General features: G+C 48.6%; 1 protein-coding gene across 11 annotated transcripts in view; it reads right to left on the minus strand.

Moving 5' to 3' along the window:
* Positions 1 to 18,949, minus strand: part of LOC102158473 (uncharacterized) — a 156,204-nt gene that overhangs the window by 55,810 nt on the left and 81,445 nt on the right. For 6 of the 11 annotated variants that reach the window (XR_014827910.1, XR_014827909.1, XM_084996917.1 and 3 more), the window contains exon 8: positions 16,975 to 17,107. The gene's annotated coding sequence lies outside the window, so the exon portion shown is untranslated. Of the gene's footprint in view, positions 1 to 3,880; positions 7,247 to 14,424; positions 14,620 to 14,709; positions 17,108 to 18,949 lie in introns of those variants that run through there. The other 5 variants (XR_014827908.1, XM_084996914.1, XM_084996916.1 and 2 more) reach the window with 5 other exon arrangements.

Here is an 18,949-nt window from a genome sequence, read left to right on the forward strand (position 1 = left end):
ATGCCAGATCCGAGCCATCTCTGCAACCTACACCACAGTCCACCACAACACCAGATCCTTAACCCACTGAGCAAGGCCAGGGATCAAACCCGCATCCTCATGGATACTAGTCAGATTCATTACTGTTGAGCCAACACAGGAATCTTCCCTCACTTTCCTTGCCCCCCTACTCACCTGTGACCTTCCTCAGGTCACATTCCCTGCCGGGTGGCTTTGCACATAGGGGTGTGTAATAAATGCATACAAACTGGGCAAAATCCAGGCAAAGCCAATTCTGAAACTTTTGCTGGAGCCTCTTTACTCACCGGAACTAAACTGCAGCAGAATCGACCCAGGCACAGAGGTGATTTTTAACTTGGGAAACCGGAGCCCAGCCCAGCGTGATGAGCTGGGGGCTGGGTGTGTCTGTGTCTCCCAGCTGCTCACCCTCATCTGCCCTAGGATATTCCTAGAGCAGGCAGGGGCGGGCATGCCAGGGGCTGAAGAGCCTGCGTTTATCCTTTTTGCGGGATACTTCCTGCAGTTTGACGTTATCTCATGCCGTTTGAAAGGGATGAAGATAAACATACGTGTTTGCCTTTTCCTGATTACCAACAGAATCACTTGGCTGAACGTCCACACCGGCCATAAGGATACATTCTCGATGAAATATGACAGACTTTTCTCATTACCTTTAAACACACAAAAATAAAAAACCCCAGCCTCTCTACTGTGATGACACATCAAGTGACCTGAATGTGCCAGCCACTGCCCTAAAAGCCACAGTTAGCAGAATTAAATGCTCCAGAAGGGGGCCAGGGCTAAACAGCATCCCAGAATGGGTGGTTTTCTGGTGTGCTTGCATGCCCAGGCCTCAATGGGGCAATGGATGGCTGGTTGACCCCTGCAATGGCAACTGTCAGGTGGTTCCACATCGCCCTGAGGCCATTTGCATTTTCGGGCACCTGTACAGCTAAGCTTGATTTTTCTGAGACGCTGGCATGCTGAGCCCAGCGTGAGGACTTCCTCAAGTCTAGACTATGTGCTGAAGATCATGTGTATCTCATAGGGGATATGTCTCGTCTCTCAGGGTTCAGTCTACCAGGAAGAGATTTCTGGAGTTTCCAGTGAGACCCTGGGTCCTGCCAGGTGCTATGCAGCTTTGGCCCCGCAAGAGCTCAGACACGGATGGGGTTGGAAGCCAGGAAGCATTAGACAAGTAGCGCTTGGATAACTGCTCCGGTGTGACTCTGCACCTGTGTGGCTTGATGGTGCATCTGCACGTGCGTAGGTAGAATGTTCAGGAACGGCACCCTCGCCCCAGTGGTGCAGAGCTGGGGAGGGCAGCCCTGGAACCAGCGGGATTGGGAAGAGCTTTCTGTCCTGGGAACGCTGATGGCCCCCACTACTGGTCTAACTCTGCCACGTTGCCATGGGTGATTTGTGATTTAAAAAATATATATTATTTATTTATTTAGTCATTTTAGGGCCACACCCACAACATTTGGAAGTTCCCAAGCTTGGGGCCAAATCGGAGCAGAAGCTGCCAGCCTGCATGATAGCCAGAGCAACACGGGATCCGAGTCAGGTTTGCAATCTGCACTACAGCTCAGGGCAACACAACGAACGATCCTTAACTCACTTAGTGAGGCCAGGGATCCAACTCGCATCCCCATGGATACTACTCGGGTTCGCTACTGCTGAGCCACCATGGAAACTCCCAATTTGTGATTTTTAAGTTTCTCTGCCACCTCAGTCATCTGACAGTGGAATCGTCACATGCTTTGGAGACGTCACACACCAAAATGGGGACGTTGAGACAACTGGAGAGGCCCGTGATACCCCCAAGGCCACCAGTTCTCCCTTCGTCTAGGGGCTGGGCTGGAGGAGGAGCAGTCAGACTGTGGTGTCTCAGCAGGGGCCCTGCCATCTCTGGAAAGGGGCCAAGTGACCCCTTCAGCTGAGCCTCTAGAGCCCCCAGCCCCTCTCTGCAGACAAGTGAGAGAAAACGGCCTCTTTCCCTTTAGGTCCTGTCCTGAGTTGATCACCAACAGGCCAGTGCAAGTGTGTGTGACATCAGCACAGATTTATGCCCCAGGACTCGTTCTGTGGCAAGAAAGAACATTCCTGGTTTTAAGAGACGCCTTCTTGAATAAATAGCAAAGGACCAGGAAGCAGTCGAAGAATCAGTGCCACGATTGCAGTCACAAGACACTCCTGCTAGCCTCTGAGCTGGGCTTTCTGAGGGAAAGAGCTGGGGCCTGAAAGGGTTTTCAGTGTCGCTCGGGCCCACCTTGGAAATGGCCCCCGGGCCTGCACAGGACGCCCGGAGACTTGGGTCCAAAGCCCACCACTGCCACTCCAGCTCCATGGCCTTGGCCAGTCAACCTGAACTGGTGGGAGTGACAGCAGCTGCCCCCATGGCCTCTGTGACGTTGGGAGGGTCACACACACAGGCGACTGTCCCTGACACACAAGGCTGGTGGGGCTCTTCCACTCTCCATCCTGCACTGGGAGGCCTCGACACACCGGTAGAAAAAGCCGTAGAGCCAACAAACACATGAAAAAATGCTCAACATTGCTGATTATAAGAGAAATGCAAATCAAAACTATCATGAGATATCACCTCACACCAGTCAGAATGGCCATCATTAATAAATCCACAAATAACAAGTGCTGGAGGGGCTGTGGAGAAAAGGGAACCCTCCTGCACTGCTGGTGGGAATGTAAACTGGTACAGCCACTATGGAGAACAGTTTGGAGATACCTTAGAAATCTATACATAGAACTTCCATATGACCCTGCAATCCCACTCTTGGGCATCTATCCGGACAAAGCTCTACTTAAAAGAGACACGTGCACCCGCATGTTCATTGCAGCACTATTCACAATAGCCAGGACATGGAAACAATCCAAATGTCCATCGACAGATGACTGGATTCAGAAGATGTGGTATATATACACAATGGAATACTACTCAGCCACAAAAAAGGATGACATAATGCCATTTGCAGCAACATGGATGGAACTAGAGAATCTCATACTGAGTGAAATAAGCCAGAAAGACAAAGGCAAATACCATATGACATCACTTATAACCGGAATCTAATATCCAGCACAAATGAACATCTCCTCAGAAAAGAAAATCATGGACTTGGAGAAGAGACTTGTAGTTGCCTGATGGGAGGGAGAGGGAGTGGGAGGGATCGGGAGCTTGGGCTTATCAGACACAACTTAGAATAGATTTACAAGGAGATCCTGCTGAATAGCATGTCTAGATACTCATGTTGCAACAGAAGAAAGGATGGGGGAAAAACTGTAATTGTAATGTATACATGTAAGGATAACCTGACCCCCTTGCTGTACAGTGGGAAAATAAAAAAAAATAATAATAAAATTAAAAAAAAAAAAGAAAAAGCCGTAGAGATAAAACGATGGACCTGTTGACGAATCCTAGATGTGTCCGGGTAGCATGATTTTAACATGACTGCCCAGGGGTCCATGCATGTAGGCATCACCTCACCCACCGCGAGACGTCCATATCAGAACACAGAAATCTCATGAACCTCCACATGTTAGTGCAAACCTCCAAGTTTCTAAAAATCCTCAATACTTGTTTCCCAAATGGCAGGGTTGTTTTTTTTTTTTTCTCCTTTTTTTTTTTTTTGAAATTGAAGTAAAGTTGACTTACAATGTTGTATTAGTTTCAGGTGTACGGCAAAGGGATTCATATACATACATACACATATATACATATGTATTCTTTTTTCAGATTCTTTCCCCTTATAGGTTATTACAAGCTACTGAGTAGCATTCCCTGTGTTATACAATCAATCCTTGCTGGTTATCTACTTTATAACCAACAGTGTGTATCTATTAATCCTAACCTCCTAAAAATGGATTTGTTTTCTTTTTAGGACTGCATCCACGCCATATGGAAGTTTCCAGGGTAGGAGTCGAATCGTAGCTGCAGCTTCCAGCCTACACCACAGCCATAGCAACACTGGATCCAAGCTGTGTCTGCGACCTACACCACAGCTCACAGCAACGCTGGGTCTTTAACCCATGGAGCGAAGCAAGGGATTGAACTTCCATCCTCATGGATACTAGACTAGACAAGTTCTTAACCTGCTGAGCCACACTGGGAACTCCAAAAGGGCTGTTTTTCTAACCCCTCCTGCTAGAAATAGCTGGAGCAGGCTTCTTAGGGCCCAGCCAATTCTGCAAGCTCCACACTGATACTGCACAGAACTGCCGCCACCTGAATTAGTCTTCAAATTCTCCAAGCCTACCTGGGTGGAACTAAAAAGACCTTTAGTGAACATGGCCACTGTCCTTCCCGCCCCATGCACACAGCCCACCCTAACCCCCTGGGGAGAGCTGCCTGCATGGGGGGGCTGTGTCAGTGGGGGTGAAGGGCGCTGGGGCCCCCAGGGCCTCACCAGTGTCCATTTATGTCCCTACTTCAGGCTTAGGCTCCAGGTAAGGAATCCTGCGCCCATTAAAGCAGCAGCAGCACCTTGGAGCTGGCACCTCACATTCGAGTGTTTTATCCTGGTCATCATCCTAGCACCCTTCTCTTGGTGAGCACACAGGCCCTGGACTCTATGTCAGCCTGATGGGACTTTCTGATCCCTGACTTGCCTTAACACACAAAGGCTTCTCTCCAAGAGCTAGAAGGCTGGTGACAAGTTTCACTCATCTGTTTACCAAGAGAAATATTTCAAATGCTTTCTATTTATGGCTGTGAAGTCTTGTGATGACCCAAGGCGAAGGTGGACTCTCTCTGTACATTGATTTTTAGTGCAGGCTTCGTGTCTGTAGGTAATTATTTTTACCATGCAAGTGAAGCAAGAAATTAAATTGGGTTTCTTTAATGAGGGGGAAAAACTAGCACCAGAAATGAAAGATCACAGGAGAACCTGAGCAGGTAACCTGTTTGCAAATACTGTTCTTGCTTTGGGTCTCTGTGGCTGCTAAAAAGGCATTTACCATTTCTCCATCCCCCTCCTCTCCCCAACACACACGCACAAGTGCACACATGCAGCGCTGTTTTTGCTTTCTCTTGGTTTCTCAGGAAAGAAAAATCCCCTAGGATCCTCCTTTTCTGTCTGCCTGACAAACCCAATAGGCAAGCTACATTAATCTATAAGTGAAGGTAATGGTTTTTCTGCTGTTTCATACATGCAATGTCAAATTCATGGATCCAGAGGCAAGAGGAGGCCCTGGGAGGGCAAATCCTCCATTTCATGGTTACCCGCCAACCCGCAATGCTGGAGGGATGTCCAGGAGCCCTCTGGTTCCCCCACCCCAGGAGGGAAGAGACTGTTCCCCCCACCACTCGCCCTTCTCCACTTCAAGACTGCAGAAGACAAGGCTGGATCTCTGAAAACAAAGGCCCAGAGAGTCAGATTTCCACCCTTATCCAAAGTGCCATGGCAGCTTCAGACATCCTGGCCAGAAGTGGCTTTGCAGGCTGCCCCTCCAGGAAGGAAGCTGAGCGCCCAGGGTCAGAAGGCTGTGAGGTTTCATAGGCTCAGACACACCATTACTGTGACCTCAGTCTCTCTTATGCCAAAATGGACAGGGAGCCGTCTGACTCAGTGCTGTTTCTAGAAACTCGCCAGGGAGCATTTTCCTTCAAGTCAGCTCAGAACACAGGGACGTGGCCCAGCCAGGTCCTGCATGGGGTGGCAACTGCAAAATCCATGGCACCCTGGCCCCCATCAGGGCCACTCTCCTGATTCTGAGTCACCAGTTAACGCTAGGGGACAGGAGTTGCCCTTGTGGCTCAGCAGATTAAGAATCTGACTAGTATCCATGAGGGCACAAGTTTGATCCCCGGCCATGTTCAGCAGGTGGAGAATCTCTGGTGTTGCCGTGAGGGGCGATGTAGGTTGCAGATGCAGCTCGGATCTGGCATTGCTGCATGGTGCTGTGGGTCGGCGGATGGAGCTCCGATTCGACCCCTAGCCTGGGAACTTCCATATGCTGCATGTGCAGCCCTGAAAAATAAAGGGAGAGGGGGGCTGCTGCGGTCCTCCTGCTGACTTCTCCCCTGATGCACCCTTGGCTCTTTCCTCCCTGACACCACCACTTCCAGCCCAGGACGGGGCAGTGAGCACGCACACTCCTGAGGGGCCATGACCCCTCTCAGAGGGCCCGCGTGGTCCATCAGAAGGAAACGTTTCACAGTGAGGCCGCTGCGGGCCTGGGAGAGCAGTCCCTGCCAGAGCCTGGCCTTCCTCCAACAAAACGGCCCGGTTCGCCCCTGCTGCAGAAACTTCTAGAACGAGAAGAGGCCCTTCCCAGCATCCTGCTGCACCCAGGGCTGGGAGTGTCAATTTATACAGTGAGGGGAGCCAGCAACCCAGACCCCGCTTCTACGTCACCTGCCAGCTCTCGGTCTGGAGACTTGCCTGTGGTCACCATGTGTCACCTCCCAGGAGATGTTCCACTTTCCAAGCAGGTGAGACAGGAACCCTGTTAAAAATAGCTGGCTGGACTCTTCACAGAGTCCCCCTTATAAAGCAAAACCACTGGCGCTCCTCCGTCCCTGGCCTCAGGTTCCCTCTGGGACTGGGTGGGCCTGGTTCCCGCTGCACTGAACCATCACCACCACCACCTCCCCCTGCCAGTACGCTCTGGTGTGGCACCCCAGCACAGTCCAGCCAGGAGTCACCGCTTGTCTGTGTCCCAGCCGCCCACAGGGCCCTTGGGCTGTGGCCACTGAGCAGCTTTTGCTCCCTGGGTTCACCTCGGTGACCGGGGGCCGCTGGGACGGTCCACACCCTCTCCCTGCCTTCCTGCTCCCTTTAGTGTTTGGCGGGCCAGGCTTTCTGGAGCTTTCTCAGAACTGTGGATGCATTCCCAGTGGAAATCATGACATTTTCCGTTTCACATTACGCACTCCACAATGCCTCAGGAAAAGAGAGAGAGAAAGAGAAGGAAAACAAGGCCTGGGAGCCAGCCCCTCTCTGTCAACAGCCGGGCCAGGCCCTCTCTGTTTATCCTGGAGTCACCTCCCGGAGCTTGACAGCCAGCGCTCCGTGTTTGCTCCTTCCGTCGGAGGACTGATGAATAGGTGACCTGCCTTTTCTATCTGCTCCTCTGCTCCCGTGGCACCTCTGGGCCCAGGCATGCCTCTCGACTTTGTTGTGTGTGGCTTTTTTTTTTTTTTTGAAACTTTACTTTCGACTGCCATGGTAACTGCTGCATGTTTGGCAAAGGGAAAGAGGAAAGAAAAAAAAAAAAAAAAAAAAAAAAGCTGGGAGAGAAGAAAAGGAGCTCTCAGCGCGGGGCTGGCGGCCGTCCAGGGTAATCATGCCGCAGAGCTGAAATGAGGCCTCTGGCGGGCAGCCAAGTTACAAAGAACAAAGCTGTCAGTTCCTAATGTTGACGGCAAAGCCTGCTTGGCACCCTTATATGGTTTCCCAGAACCCCCTGCCTTGGCCGCCATCCATTCCCTTCAGGGCAGCAAACAGGATTAGCCCAGCGCCGAGTTGTTTTTCTCCCTCTCCTCCAACTGTTCCAATGACATCATCCCCGCTGCATTCATTTGCCAGCAGGGTGGTTTTTCTCCCTCTCTCTCCACCTCCCGCCCTCCCTCGCTCCCTCCATCTCTCTCTCACACACACCTCCACTCCCACTTCCTTCCTGTGGCCGCTCCCCGCGCCTCTGCCTCGCTTTAAACGCAATGTTTTAGGTCATTCCCCTTGTCCGGCATCCCTGCAAAATTAAAAATGCCCTGGTGCTCGTACATTTCGCTGAATCAAGCCAGACGTTGTATTTTATTTTTATAACTGAATTCCTGTGAGATAAAAATCTCATTTTCCTTAGCAGGCTGTAATCAGCACTCGCAGGGCTGTGGTTTCCAACTGCCTCGTCTTGTGCTTCCTTATGAAGCTCCGCTGAGAAATGAATTTGGCTCCCATTCAGGTTTAAAGGGCCCGAGGCCGGTCATATGTTGCTCGTTCACACACACACACACACACACACACACACACACACAAAATGTGTGCACAAAGACCATTGCACACGTGCGAGCACCTGCACACACACCCACAGCCACGCAAACAAAGGGTACAGAGATACCCACTGAGACAGACGGACACGCAATCAGCACCCAGGGTCACTCTTTTCCTTGCAAGCAGGAGACCAGGTGAGTAAGTAGAAGCCAAGAGCGTCTCCCCCGCCCCTCCCCCAAGGCTGGTTTCAACCAGCAGGCAGGCAAGCATTATGCAACTAACGGCTGGGTTCATGAAAGGAATGGAGGTTCTCCGACTGCACAAATGGGCCCCCGCCCCCCCACCTCACTCTGATTCATGAACTAGTTTTCAGATTCATGAATCACTCGGGAGCCAGCAAGAGAAAAATGAGTAGTATTGATCTCATGGCGATGGAAATGGACTCATTTATGGCCGTGCTGGGTGCGGACAGCTTTCCACCAGCAGACACTCGTCAGCGTCCAAGGGCTGCAGGAGGTGCCTCCACCTGGAGGGGGCAGGGATGCTTGAGGGCTTCTGAGGAGGCTCCCCTCCTCTGATTGTTTAATGGACATAGAGAGACCTACTGGGACATGGACTGTGGCTAGACGCCTCTGTTCTCCTTGGGTCGGTCAGTGGCCCTCTTTTGAGTATTTGCCACCTTTTTTCCTTTTTTTTTGGTCCACTTTGAATGAAATCTTTTAAGAGGCATCTCAGAGCAAATTCTTTTCTGGATTTCTGGTGACTTCTCAAGGACTACCTAAAATAGAAATTCACCTTCTACTAGGTGAATTTAAGTTCAAGTTCAACTAGGATGTCTTGGGGTTTGCTTCTTTTGCAGCTTTAAGGCAAAGAGGTAGCTTTGACACTTTTCAGCCCCTTGCACGTTCTTCAGCAGAGAAGCCCTGGGGATACAGACTCTCTAGATTTGGAGTGATCCCATTTATGTCAGGAAAGGCCATCCTCCCACTGGACGAGTGTCATCATACAGATGGGGCTCCGGGATTTCACAAAATCATTCTTTTCCTGCCCAAATGGAGTGATGGTGCTCTGGACTGACTTGGGGAGGTGGGCACTGAGCTGGGGTCTGGTGGCATCACAGACAGGGCCCTCCAGTCCCTGGCAGGTTTGTGAAAGGGGACACTGCTTTCCAAATACTTTCGTTGGGCCCCTTGAGTTTCAACTCAACCACTTTCTCTCTTGACACATGCCCCTCAGCCCAGTCCTGCTCAGCTTGTTGGACTCACCTTCAGGGGTGGGGAAAGCTTCCTTTCCTCTCTAAAACGCTGCAGTTGAGACTGTCATGGGTAAGCAGATCATGATGGCGATTGGCTCTGATTTGCAGCTTTGAAATGGGATTTTGTGTGGTTTTCTGTTCCCAGGTCTCTCCAACCACCCCCACCCTCCCAGCTCTGGGAGATTTAAAACAACCAATTGGACATAGACTTTTCAGAAACTGAACAAATGTTGGCAGCCAACCACCAGAAAAGGATTCGATCCTGAGCTGCATCATTTTGGATCAGGGGTTTGGAAATTAGATTCTCGCCCATTGACTTCAGATGGACAGTCGCGCCATCCAATGCATTTAACTTGGCAGGGATTCTGCGTTGTGACCTTGCCCTCATTTATTTCTGCAGTGCCCAGAGAAAGCGGGAGCAGCCCCGAGAAGGCCGAAGAAGATGCATTTGTATGAATTTCAATAAGCTGTGGGTGCAGAGGTGGCAAGGGCGGCTTGGCATTTCATGAGGTCCGTGAGAAGGTGCCTTTCAGCTCTGAGCAGCCCCAGCTTTCTTGTGCTGAACCTGCAGCTAACTGGAGTCTCAGGCCTGCCGGGACACTGCGGGTTAAAATCACTCCCATGAGTGTGCTGGCTGGCCTCAGAGCAAGCGGGGATAGTGGGTTGGCTCATGTTTTGCATTAACTCGTTGGCTTTTTTTCCACTGCAGCCTCACATTCTCTGATAAACTTGAGTTGCTAGGAAAGCTTTATGTAACACCCACTGGCCTCGGCTCCTCAGAGCAGCAAGTGTTCTGTTTCCAGAATTCCCCATAAACCTGGCAGCACATCAAAACCTCTGTTTCATAACAGACCAGAAATAGGATTTTCTAATAACATTCTGAGCACTGGACGGATGGTGCAGGGGTCTGGACTTTGATAAATCATTAATGGTTCACTAAACAGAGACCCCCATGATGCCCAGCCTGCTACCTCTGGGGCAACGGTGGGAGGTAGGGTCGGAAGAAGCCTGCGGTCTCTACATCCATGATCTGTTGGCTAGTGACCTGTGGTCCCTTGCAGAGAATTTGCTAAATAATCTCAAACATATTGAGGATCTTACTCATGTTTAAAAAAAAAAAGAGAAGGTGGGGGGGGACTACCTTCCTCCTGCTCCTTCCTTCATTCATGAAGAATGTGGTTTCCTTTTATTTTGTTGCCAGGCAGGCTGACAGTTACAGATTTAACCCCCAGCTTTCCCCTGGGAGAGGGCAGAACTCTCTTCAATGGACACACCTAGTGTGGGGATTCAAGGATCCTCGTGCAGTAGACGAATGGCACATTTAAGCCTCAACCCCGTGGGTCATGGGCTGACGAGACAAAGAAGCGGGGTGGCCCCGCCCTCCCCCTGACATCCATGTGTTGCCACCCCTCCCAGTCCGGTCCTGGTTTAGATTATGACAAGGGATGGGAGTTCCCTCCAAAGGGCCATTTGCAGCCTATTTAGATGTCACTCGGGAAAATTCTTCCCGGAGGTCCCAACTACATCTCCTTTTGTTCCACTGTATCTGTCCGTGCCTTCCTTCCCGCTCTGCCCTCCATGCACTGTCAGCATGTGGACATCATTGCTGAACAAAAGAAGCTCCAGGTATGGCAGGACTGTTGAGACTCACCTTTGGGGAGAAGTCAGTGTGACTCATGGCACAGCTGCCTCCAGCCCTGAGGATGCTGCTCTGTGGACACCCTGCATCCTGGGCTGCATCCCCACCACCTCCCTCTGAGCCTCCCAGGGTCAGCTGTCTGGATTCATCTCAACCACTCAGGGGAGCCTGGGCTGATGGCCCCTTCCCTGAGCTCCTCACTATCCGTTCTGGTATGTTTCCCTGTGTTAAGCTTACTTGTCATCTTTCTCTCCCAGATCCCACCAAACAATCCCTGCATTGTTCACCTTCTCATTTGGGACTCTCGGGCCCCCAGAAGTACTAACTCCGGGGTTCCCAGGATAACCCTCCCCAGGTTCTTTCCTCCACTGCCACTGACATAATTTCTCTGGTCTCTCTGGTGTTTGCAGCTCTTTCCCATTTGGTTTCATCAGTGTCTCAATGACCTGTTATTTACCCTTTCTTCTGGGTCATTAGTAAACATAATCAAAAAAATGCTCCTCCGCCATCCGGCTGTCCCTGTGCTAAGCAGGGCCCTAGGGAAGGCCACCCATGTCCCCTGGACCCACCCAACAGCCCTCATCCTAAAACAGCGCCTCGGAAATGGCAGTCGGGCGGCGGGGTGGGCTTTCCTTCCCAGGCTGAGATTTCATATCCCCATGATCCATTTAGTGTCTGGACACCTGGTTGCTATGGAGATGGTTGTCATAAAAGCACACTGATCTGTGGAGAGATATAAAACCGAGCCTGCGGTACACGATCATCGGGCGCATCAGTTCAGAGAAATGGCGGGCTGCTTATCACTCCTCTTTGTTGACACAGGGCCTCTTCCTTTCAAACGCATCCTGGGTGACCTTCTCAGAACGAGGCCAACACCAATCCATTTCGGTTAATATTTCGTAAGGGACAATCAAGGGCTTCACCAAATGCCAGATGCCCCGGTCTTCCTGTCCCAAGCTGAGTCAGCCCAGAGGAAGAGGACGTTCTTCTCTGGCACAGCTTGTTCTTTGCTGACTGTCATCGATCCACCAGCACAAGAGAGCAGGCAGAGTGAAAACACTGTCCCCAAGGACGCTTCAGATCAGGTGGCTGGGATGAGTAACAGGTGTGAGCAGGGGAGACCTTGCATGCACTGCCCAGTCTGGAGACGCAGAAACTGGAGGGACCCCCAGAGACCGATCCAGGAGGTAACCCTGTGTCTGTCACCTGCCAGCTTTGGACAGAGTGATTCAGCAAGACACACACACAAGGTGTGTAGGGCCGTCCGCTAACCACCATCACCTCCTTCATTTGACTTCTCAAAGCACACTTTTGTTGTTCACTAGCTTAAGGTTAATTTCTCCCTTGGTCTGGTCTATGTGCAGAAACCACTAAGGCATTTCCCTCCTCTTGCTTGGCTGTGCAGCTCTGGCAGGTGCAATTCACAAAGCATAGCTAGAGTCCACCTGAGATTTGCTTGGAATGGGGACTGAAAGAATGAGCTGGTGTCCTGATTTTTAGCTCTGCCACCTGGGAGCAGGAAAGGGGCTGGAAAAACCAGCTCTGGCGGTGGCCGAGTCGTGGATGCAGACCAAGGTCCGCTTCCAGGCTGGCTCCCTGCGCTGGTGGCTTCCAGTAGTGAACCCATCTGTATTCGCACCTGAGACCCAGCTTACCTCTGTGCGCTTTCTTCTTTTGGAAGATGTCTGAATTCTGGAAAATGGGTCATAACTCAGTCGTTGACTCAGTCTTGGATCTTTCAACCATTCCCTTGATTACCCAATGCCTCAGTTTCCTTTTTTTTGGGGGGGAGGGCAGGTTCTATTTAATACCAAACAGCATTTTTAAACTCCTTTTGCTTTAGTTAAGCCTCTCATATTGTTACTGAGAGAGGAGGTAAGGATAAGACCCAGACTAATATGTGTGACTCTGAGAACAGCAAATGCATTTATCATGCATCACAGCAACGTGAGATGCAATGTCGTGTTAAGACACCTGTGTTTAGTACCCCCTTTGCACAGGATGGCATTAAAAATAATTGCCTCTAGAAAACAATCTCACAGTTACTAAAGGGGAAAGGATGGGGGAAGGGTTACATTAGGAGTTTAGGATTAACAGATACACACCACTATATATAAAATAGATAACCAACAAAGATTTACAATATAGCATAGGGCATTATATCTTGTAATAACCTATAATGGAAAATCATCTGAAAAAGATATATATAGAAAGATATATCTATATAAATATAAAAGATATGTGTAAAATATATATATATATATATAGGAATCACTTTGCTGCACTCCAGAAACTAACATAACATTGTAAATCAACTACACTTCAACTAAAAAAATAATAGTAATTGCCTCATAGTGTCGCAAATTCTTGAGCCTGTTCCACTAAATACCCTGGGATGCATGTGTTATTTCAGCCTCTCATTTGCATATCTTCAATTTCTCTAAATACTCCTTTAACCCCTCCTTATCAATAGTTTATTGACAACATCTTCATTATTTCCCAATTGTCCTTAGCCCTTATCTTCATGTTCCTGGTTTAAGATACTTTTTAAAGAGCCATCTAGAAGCTCAGCTAATGTGGAACCGTCTGTCTAGCTTTCAACCCTCTCCTCATTCATGAAATGGCCCTATTTTTTCTTTTTCCACACTCCTCCCCTTGAACAAAAAAAGAAAAGAAAAAAAAAAGCAAATGTGTTTAAAAAAACATGTCCTCTTCCCCTTACTTCCTTTAGCTGTTCTGCCTGGTGTTTTTTTTTGTTTGTTTGTTTGTTTTGTTTTTTTCTCTTTCTTTCTTTCTCCTGCCCTGTGTTTTTCCTGAAAACTTTAACTTAATCCTGGTGATCTTCCTCATTTTCCTCGCCCTCTGTCTCCATTTCTTGAACACGCTAAAGAAGGAGTTGCTCTTTTGATTTTTTTTTTTTCTCTCCTGGCTCAGCTGAGAGCACATGGAGCTCTCTTTTTTTTTTTTTTTTTTCCCCCGCTTTTGCTATGTTTCGTCCTGTTTTTGTGGGGCCTGCAGTCTTGGCCCTGCAATTATGGCCTCTTTCATGTTATCTTTCTCCCAAGGCAACAGCTCACATCCTGGCAAAGCAGACAATGGCAGTGTGTGTCTTTACTTAGCTTTTATACCTTTTGTTTCAGAATGCAGGATTTCCTTATGGTTTGTTTGGGCTTTTCAAAAAGCCTATTTACTGATCCAGAGAGGTGCCAGACTCACGCCCTGAGGAATACAGGCCAAGTTTATATGTGCCTGAAAATACGCCATCATGCCCAGGCCCATTTGATGTTTGGGGCCAACTTAGAGGCTGATTTGATTGCAGTGTGTTCTGTCCTGCTGTTTGCCAAAAAAAAAAAAAGAAAAAAAAAAAAAAAAAGTGGCTGTTAAAACAGGCCAAATCCTTAGCTCTTGTGTAGAAAGAACAGGGCTAGAAATCAGACCAGGATAATGGCTGAATGGAGAAGAATGATGATTACATTTTAAATTATGATGTTTATATATTGGTAGGCAACTCTAATCATTCATTTGTTTAAATTAAGCTCCTTTGCCTTCATTCAAAGTTGGGATTATAAAAAATCACCCAACTCTTTTTTTTTTTTTTTTTTTTTTTGCTTTTTAGGGCCGCACCTGCAGCATACGGACATTCCCAGACTAGGGGTCAAATCAGAGCTGCAGCTGCCAGTCTACCCCACAGCCACAGCAAAAGGGGATCTGAGCCACATCTTCCACCTACACTGAAGCTGATGGCTCACCAACCCACTGAGCGAAGCCAGGGATTGAACCTGCATCCTCATGGATACTAGTTGGATTCGTTTCCACTGAGCCACAACGGGAACTCCCTCATCCACCTATATTTAAAGTTCACATTCCTCTTTTTTTTTTTTTACCGAGGCCCTGTCTTTCTACGAAATTTTCAATATAATCCAATAGTTTCAAAAAACCCTTAAATCGAGACGTGAGGTCTTTCTAAAAGAGAGACGATAGGGTCTTTGTGATGGAACTCCAAGCAGGACCCTGCAACATGAGTATATCATAGGGTTGCTTAATTACCTCTCATCAGTGTAGGCTGACATGTTTACTGTCCTTGAGGCCAACAGGACATTTTGCCCAAGGATGCACTAGGGGAGATTCGTGGAAAAGACACACACACAAGCGCCCCTCACAACAAAGGGCAGGCTTGTTCTACTGCCTTCATCACAGAGCCATGGGAGGATGAAATGTTAATGAAGTCTCCTGGGTGTGGAGCCAGCCTTTGGTCTAAGAGCATTTAAGGAGCCTGAATCTTGGTGACCCAAGAAGACATAAAAGGCTCAATTCTAGGAAATTTTCCAAGAAGCCTGTCTCTGTGTTCTAGATTCATCCTTGATTCCTACTCCTGTAAGTAAAGACAGTGTGACCAAAAGTTTCTCCTAAACCTTCTCCTAAAACATCACATCCTCTGCCTGAAGTGACCCTCTCTGCTATCCCACTAGCCTTCATTCCCATTGTTCAAGGTTTGAATCAAATGCCACCTTCTCAGGCAGACCTTCCTCAAGCTTCACTTAAAAGGTATTTGATTTTTTTTTCTAGGTACCCAAAGTACAATGCTCCTCTCCTAAAGCGTTGTCCCCTGTGTTGGGGGTTAAGGTTAGGGTTAAGGTTAGGGTTATACTAACTATAACTGCAGACACATTATAACTGTGGACACACTAAATGGCTGTAAGGGAGTTCCCGTACTGGCTCAGTGGAATCTGACTAGCATCCATGAGGACACAGGTTCAATCCCTGGCTTCACTCAGAATCTGGCATTGCCATGAGCTGTGGTGTAGGTTGCAGACACAGCTTGGATCTGGCGTTGCTGTGGCTGTGGTGTAGGCCAGCAGCTGTAACTCCGATTCGAACCCTAGCCTAAGAACCTCCATATGCCATGGGCATGGGCCCTAAAAAGATGAGAAAAAAAATGGCCATAAACTCCTTGAGAACAGGTTTGTGTTTTTTCCCTCCTAATCCTGTGCTCCATCCGCCTCTGTCCAGAATGTATGACTTTGCATTTTGATATGTCTGCTCATATGTCTCTCTGGAACCACAGATGGAATGCTCTTTGGGCATGTGGACTTTGTCTTATTTATCTTGATATCCCCGTGGCTGAACAGATTGTCACACTGAAGGTGCCCTAAAGCCCACGGTATGATTGAAGCAGTCCGCCCCGCAGACAGGAGCGCCCCATAGTCCACACAGCTTTCTTGACACTGCCTCTCATACACACACCTTCCTTGCTGTTTCCACTCATTCCCCTCCTTTTTAACTCACTGAAATCTGGCTTCTCCCTTACCTGTAACTGCTTCATTATAACTGCTCTTGCTCCAAAAACTGCACCTCCTAAATGCATCTTACATTGTTTTGCAAGTTTGGTTCCTGATCCTTCTTCTCACCTAGGCTATGGGCCCTCAAAGGCACAGTCCCCTTCGGTCTCCATTTTAAGAGTTACCATCTTTTACTCTTCTCTCCTTAACAATCGGGGACACATGGCCAAAGAGAAGAGGAATGTCCAGAACCCCGGGACCCTGTTTCTCTGGATCCTCTTTGCTGTTACTTGGTTCACTGGAGTGAGAAACCAAATTCAGCTGAATTCATCACAGGCTCCCTTGCTGTTGATTTTGGAGTAGCTTGACAAGAAAAATGCAGTCTTCTGTGGAATGTGCTTTAAGAAATCCTCCCAATTATTAGGCTGGAATCTCCTTTATCCTTGCTTCATGCTGAATTGGAGGCCAGAGATGAAGAACCCAGAAAATCATCTCCTCCCAGTGCCTTCAGTGTATTTATTCACACCTACTGAGCTCTACATCCAAATCTTTAAGGGCCCACCTACAAACTCACCCTAGGCATGGTTCCTCCCCATGATCTTGCCATGTTTCTCAGGCTGACAGTGGCCAAAGCTGTGAATCTGCCCACGTCCCCTACCTGAGAATTCCTAGAACTCCATCTGTGTTTTCTGTTTTACTCCTGTCACCAAGGGGGAGCAAGCATGAGGGTCTCCCTTTTACACACATGCAACCTAGAAGTGACCAGGCAGAAGCAAGACAACGACAGTCCTCAAGGGAAGCAGAGGAAGTGAAGAACCAGCAGGTCACCAACAAAGCCTGAGTTTTGTGTCCTACCTTAGGGTTGTCTCAGGCCATCCTGCTGAGTCCTGGCGTGCATACAATGAAGAGGTCAGCAGCATGTGCTGGGCCTTTCCTGATCCTGGGCAGTGGCTCCACATGGCTTCACTATCCAGGAGTGCTGCACCTGCTGTGATTAATGATGAGGGTTGAGACGGGACAAAGAATCCAGTGGAGGCCTGGGAAGATACCACCTCGGCCTTACGCTGAGGTAGAACCTGCCCTTTTTGGGTTTTATCAAAGAAGTATTGAATACATTCTCCCTGGCTTTCAAAGATTCCCCAGTGCATTTTTCTAATACAGCAGCTATTTCCATTATACTGTATTCTTGATTCATCATTTTCAAAGGCAGCCTTGTAGGTTTAAGGGCTGAGAAGAAAGACATAGGGTTGGGGGATGGTGAGGAAGATTACTTCAGATGAGTGGCACTGCTATAACTCTTGAAGTAAAATTATCTTTGTGAACTAAATGGTACCTGCATTTTTTTAAATGGCCATGCCCATGGCATATGGAAGTTCTGGACCCAGTACTGAATCTGAGTCCCAGCTGTGGCAATGCTGGGCCCTTTAGCCCACTGTGCCATGCTGGGGATTGAACCTGCACCTCCGTAGCAACCCCAGCCACTGCAATTGGATTCTTAACCCACTGCACCACAGTGGGAATTCCAGTACCTGAATTTTATTTCGGGTGAAAAGCTAGGCAATTGACTGCGATTTTAAACCATCAGTTTTCTATCCTTCGAATGTTCTGAAACAGGGCTGTTGTTGCTGTAATATCCCAGGGAACACACGCAAACTGATGTCATTGCTTTGTCTGAATAATTAAGGGCTGACTGAATAATTGGTCTGCAAGTATAAAGCATTCTGTTGGGGTTACCTACCATTCTTTACCACTAATAGTACACAAAATTAAAATAGACTTAAAGTGTGCAGGAAGCATGTAGGTTAGATAATAAAAGAGCAAAAATCCTAAAATATCTAATGCTTAGTGGATTTTCAAAGATTTTTGGGGGGGGAAGTAGGAAAAAATCTGAGGGAAAAATAAATAGATTGGAAACTCCCTTGTGGTTGTTCACTGGAAGCGTAGAGGCTGTACCACAGGGTAGAGGCTATACTACAGGGCACAAGCTCTCAGACTGTGGTCTTGGGAAGTGTCCTGTTATTTGCTTCTTTTAAGATGCTGCTCTGCTCTGCCCGTGGCTACAGAGCCTGATGTAGGTTTCTGATTGGCTCAGAAGGCTCACAATCTAATTTCCTGGTCTGCACCCTGAAGACACCAGTAGAAATTAAGCCATGATGGATGATTCCACTATGTATCCCCTTTCCAAGAGAAGATGATGCTGGTTGGGGCCCTGATGTGTTGAAAACACACACCTTTCTTCTTTGTATTCTTTTCCTTCAGAGGACCCGACTCATGCTCTGGGAAGGAGTGAGTGTCACCACCTTACCACTATGGGGGGGGGGGCCTAGGGAGAAGCAGAACAGTTGGGGGGCTGTCACCCCCCTACATGCATCACACTCTTCATTGAGGGGGTCCTGGGGGGTGCTCTACTCTGAGATGGGGCAACGGTCTATGAACACATCTTGTAAGGTTCTAGAAGTATGAACCAAGCTGGCAGGTGTTGGCACAACTCCCAGCAAGAAGGCCAATGTGGATATTTGCTCATGCCCTGCTGCCAACCACCAACCTCTGCCCCCTTGGAAAGGACTGGTCTCTCCACCCCCAAACCCTTGTGGCCTCTACCCATGCCTGGGTATCTGCTAACTGGCAGTGAGTGATGGCAACACCAGCCAGGCATGTATAGAGTCTGTGTTGAGCTGGTAGCTAATTTCACAACCTCCATATGCACATGAAAGTGGCAGCTACCTTCTGAGCAGCCAAATCTTCTGTGCCATGGAATTCCCATTACGGGCCAGCGGGTTATGAACCTGACTAGTACCCACGAGGATGCAGGCTGGACCCCTGACCCTGC

Source organism: Sus scrofa, chromosome 14 (assembly GCF_054392235.1).
Source record: "Sus scrofa isolate SSC_HxYL_T2T_F1_AM1 chromosome 14, Sscrofa_HxYL_maternal_Yorkshire_Landrace_v2.0, whole genome shotgun sequence".
Classification (NCBI taxonomy): Eukaryota; Metazoa; Chordata; class Mammalia; order Artiodactyla; family Suidae; genus Sus; species Sus scrofa.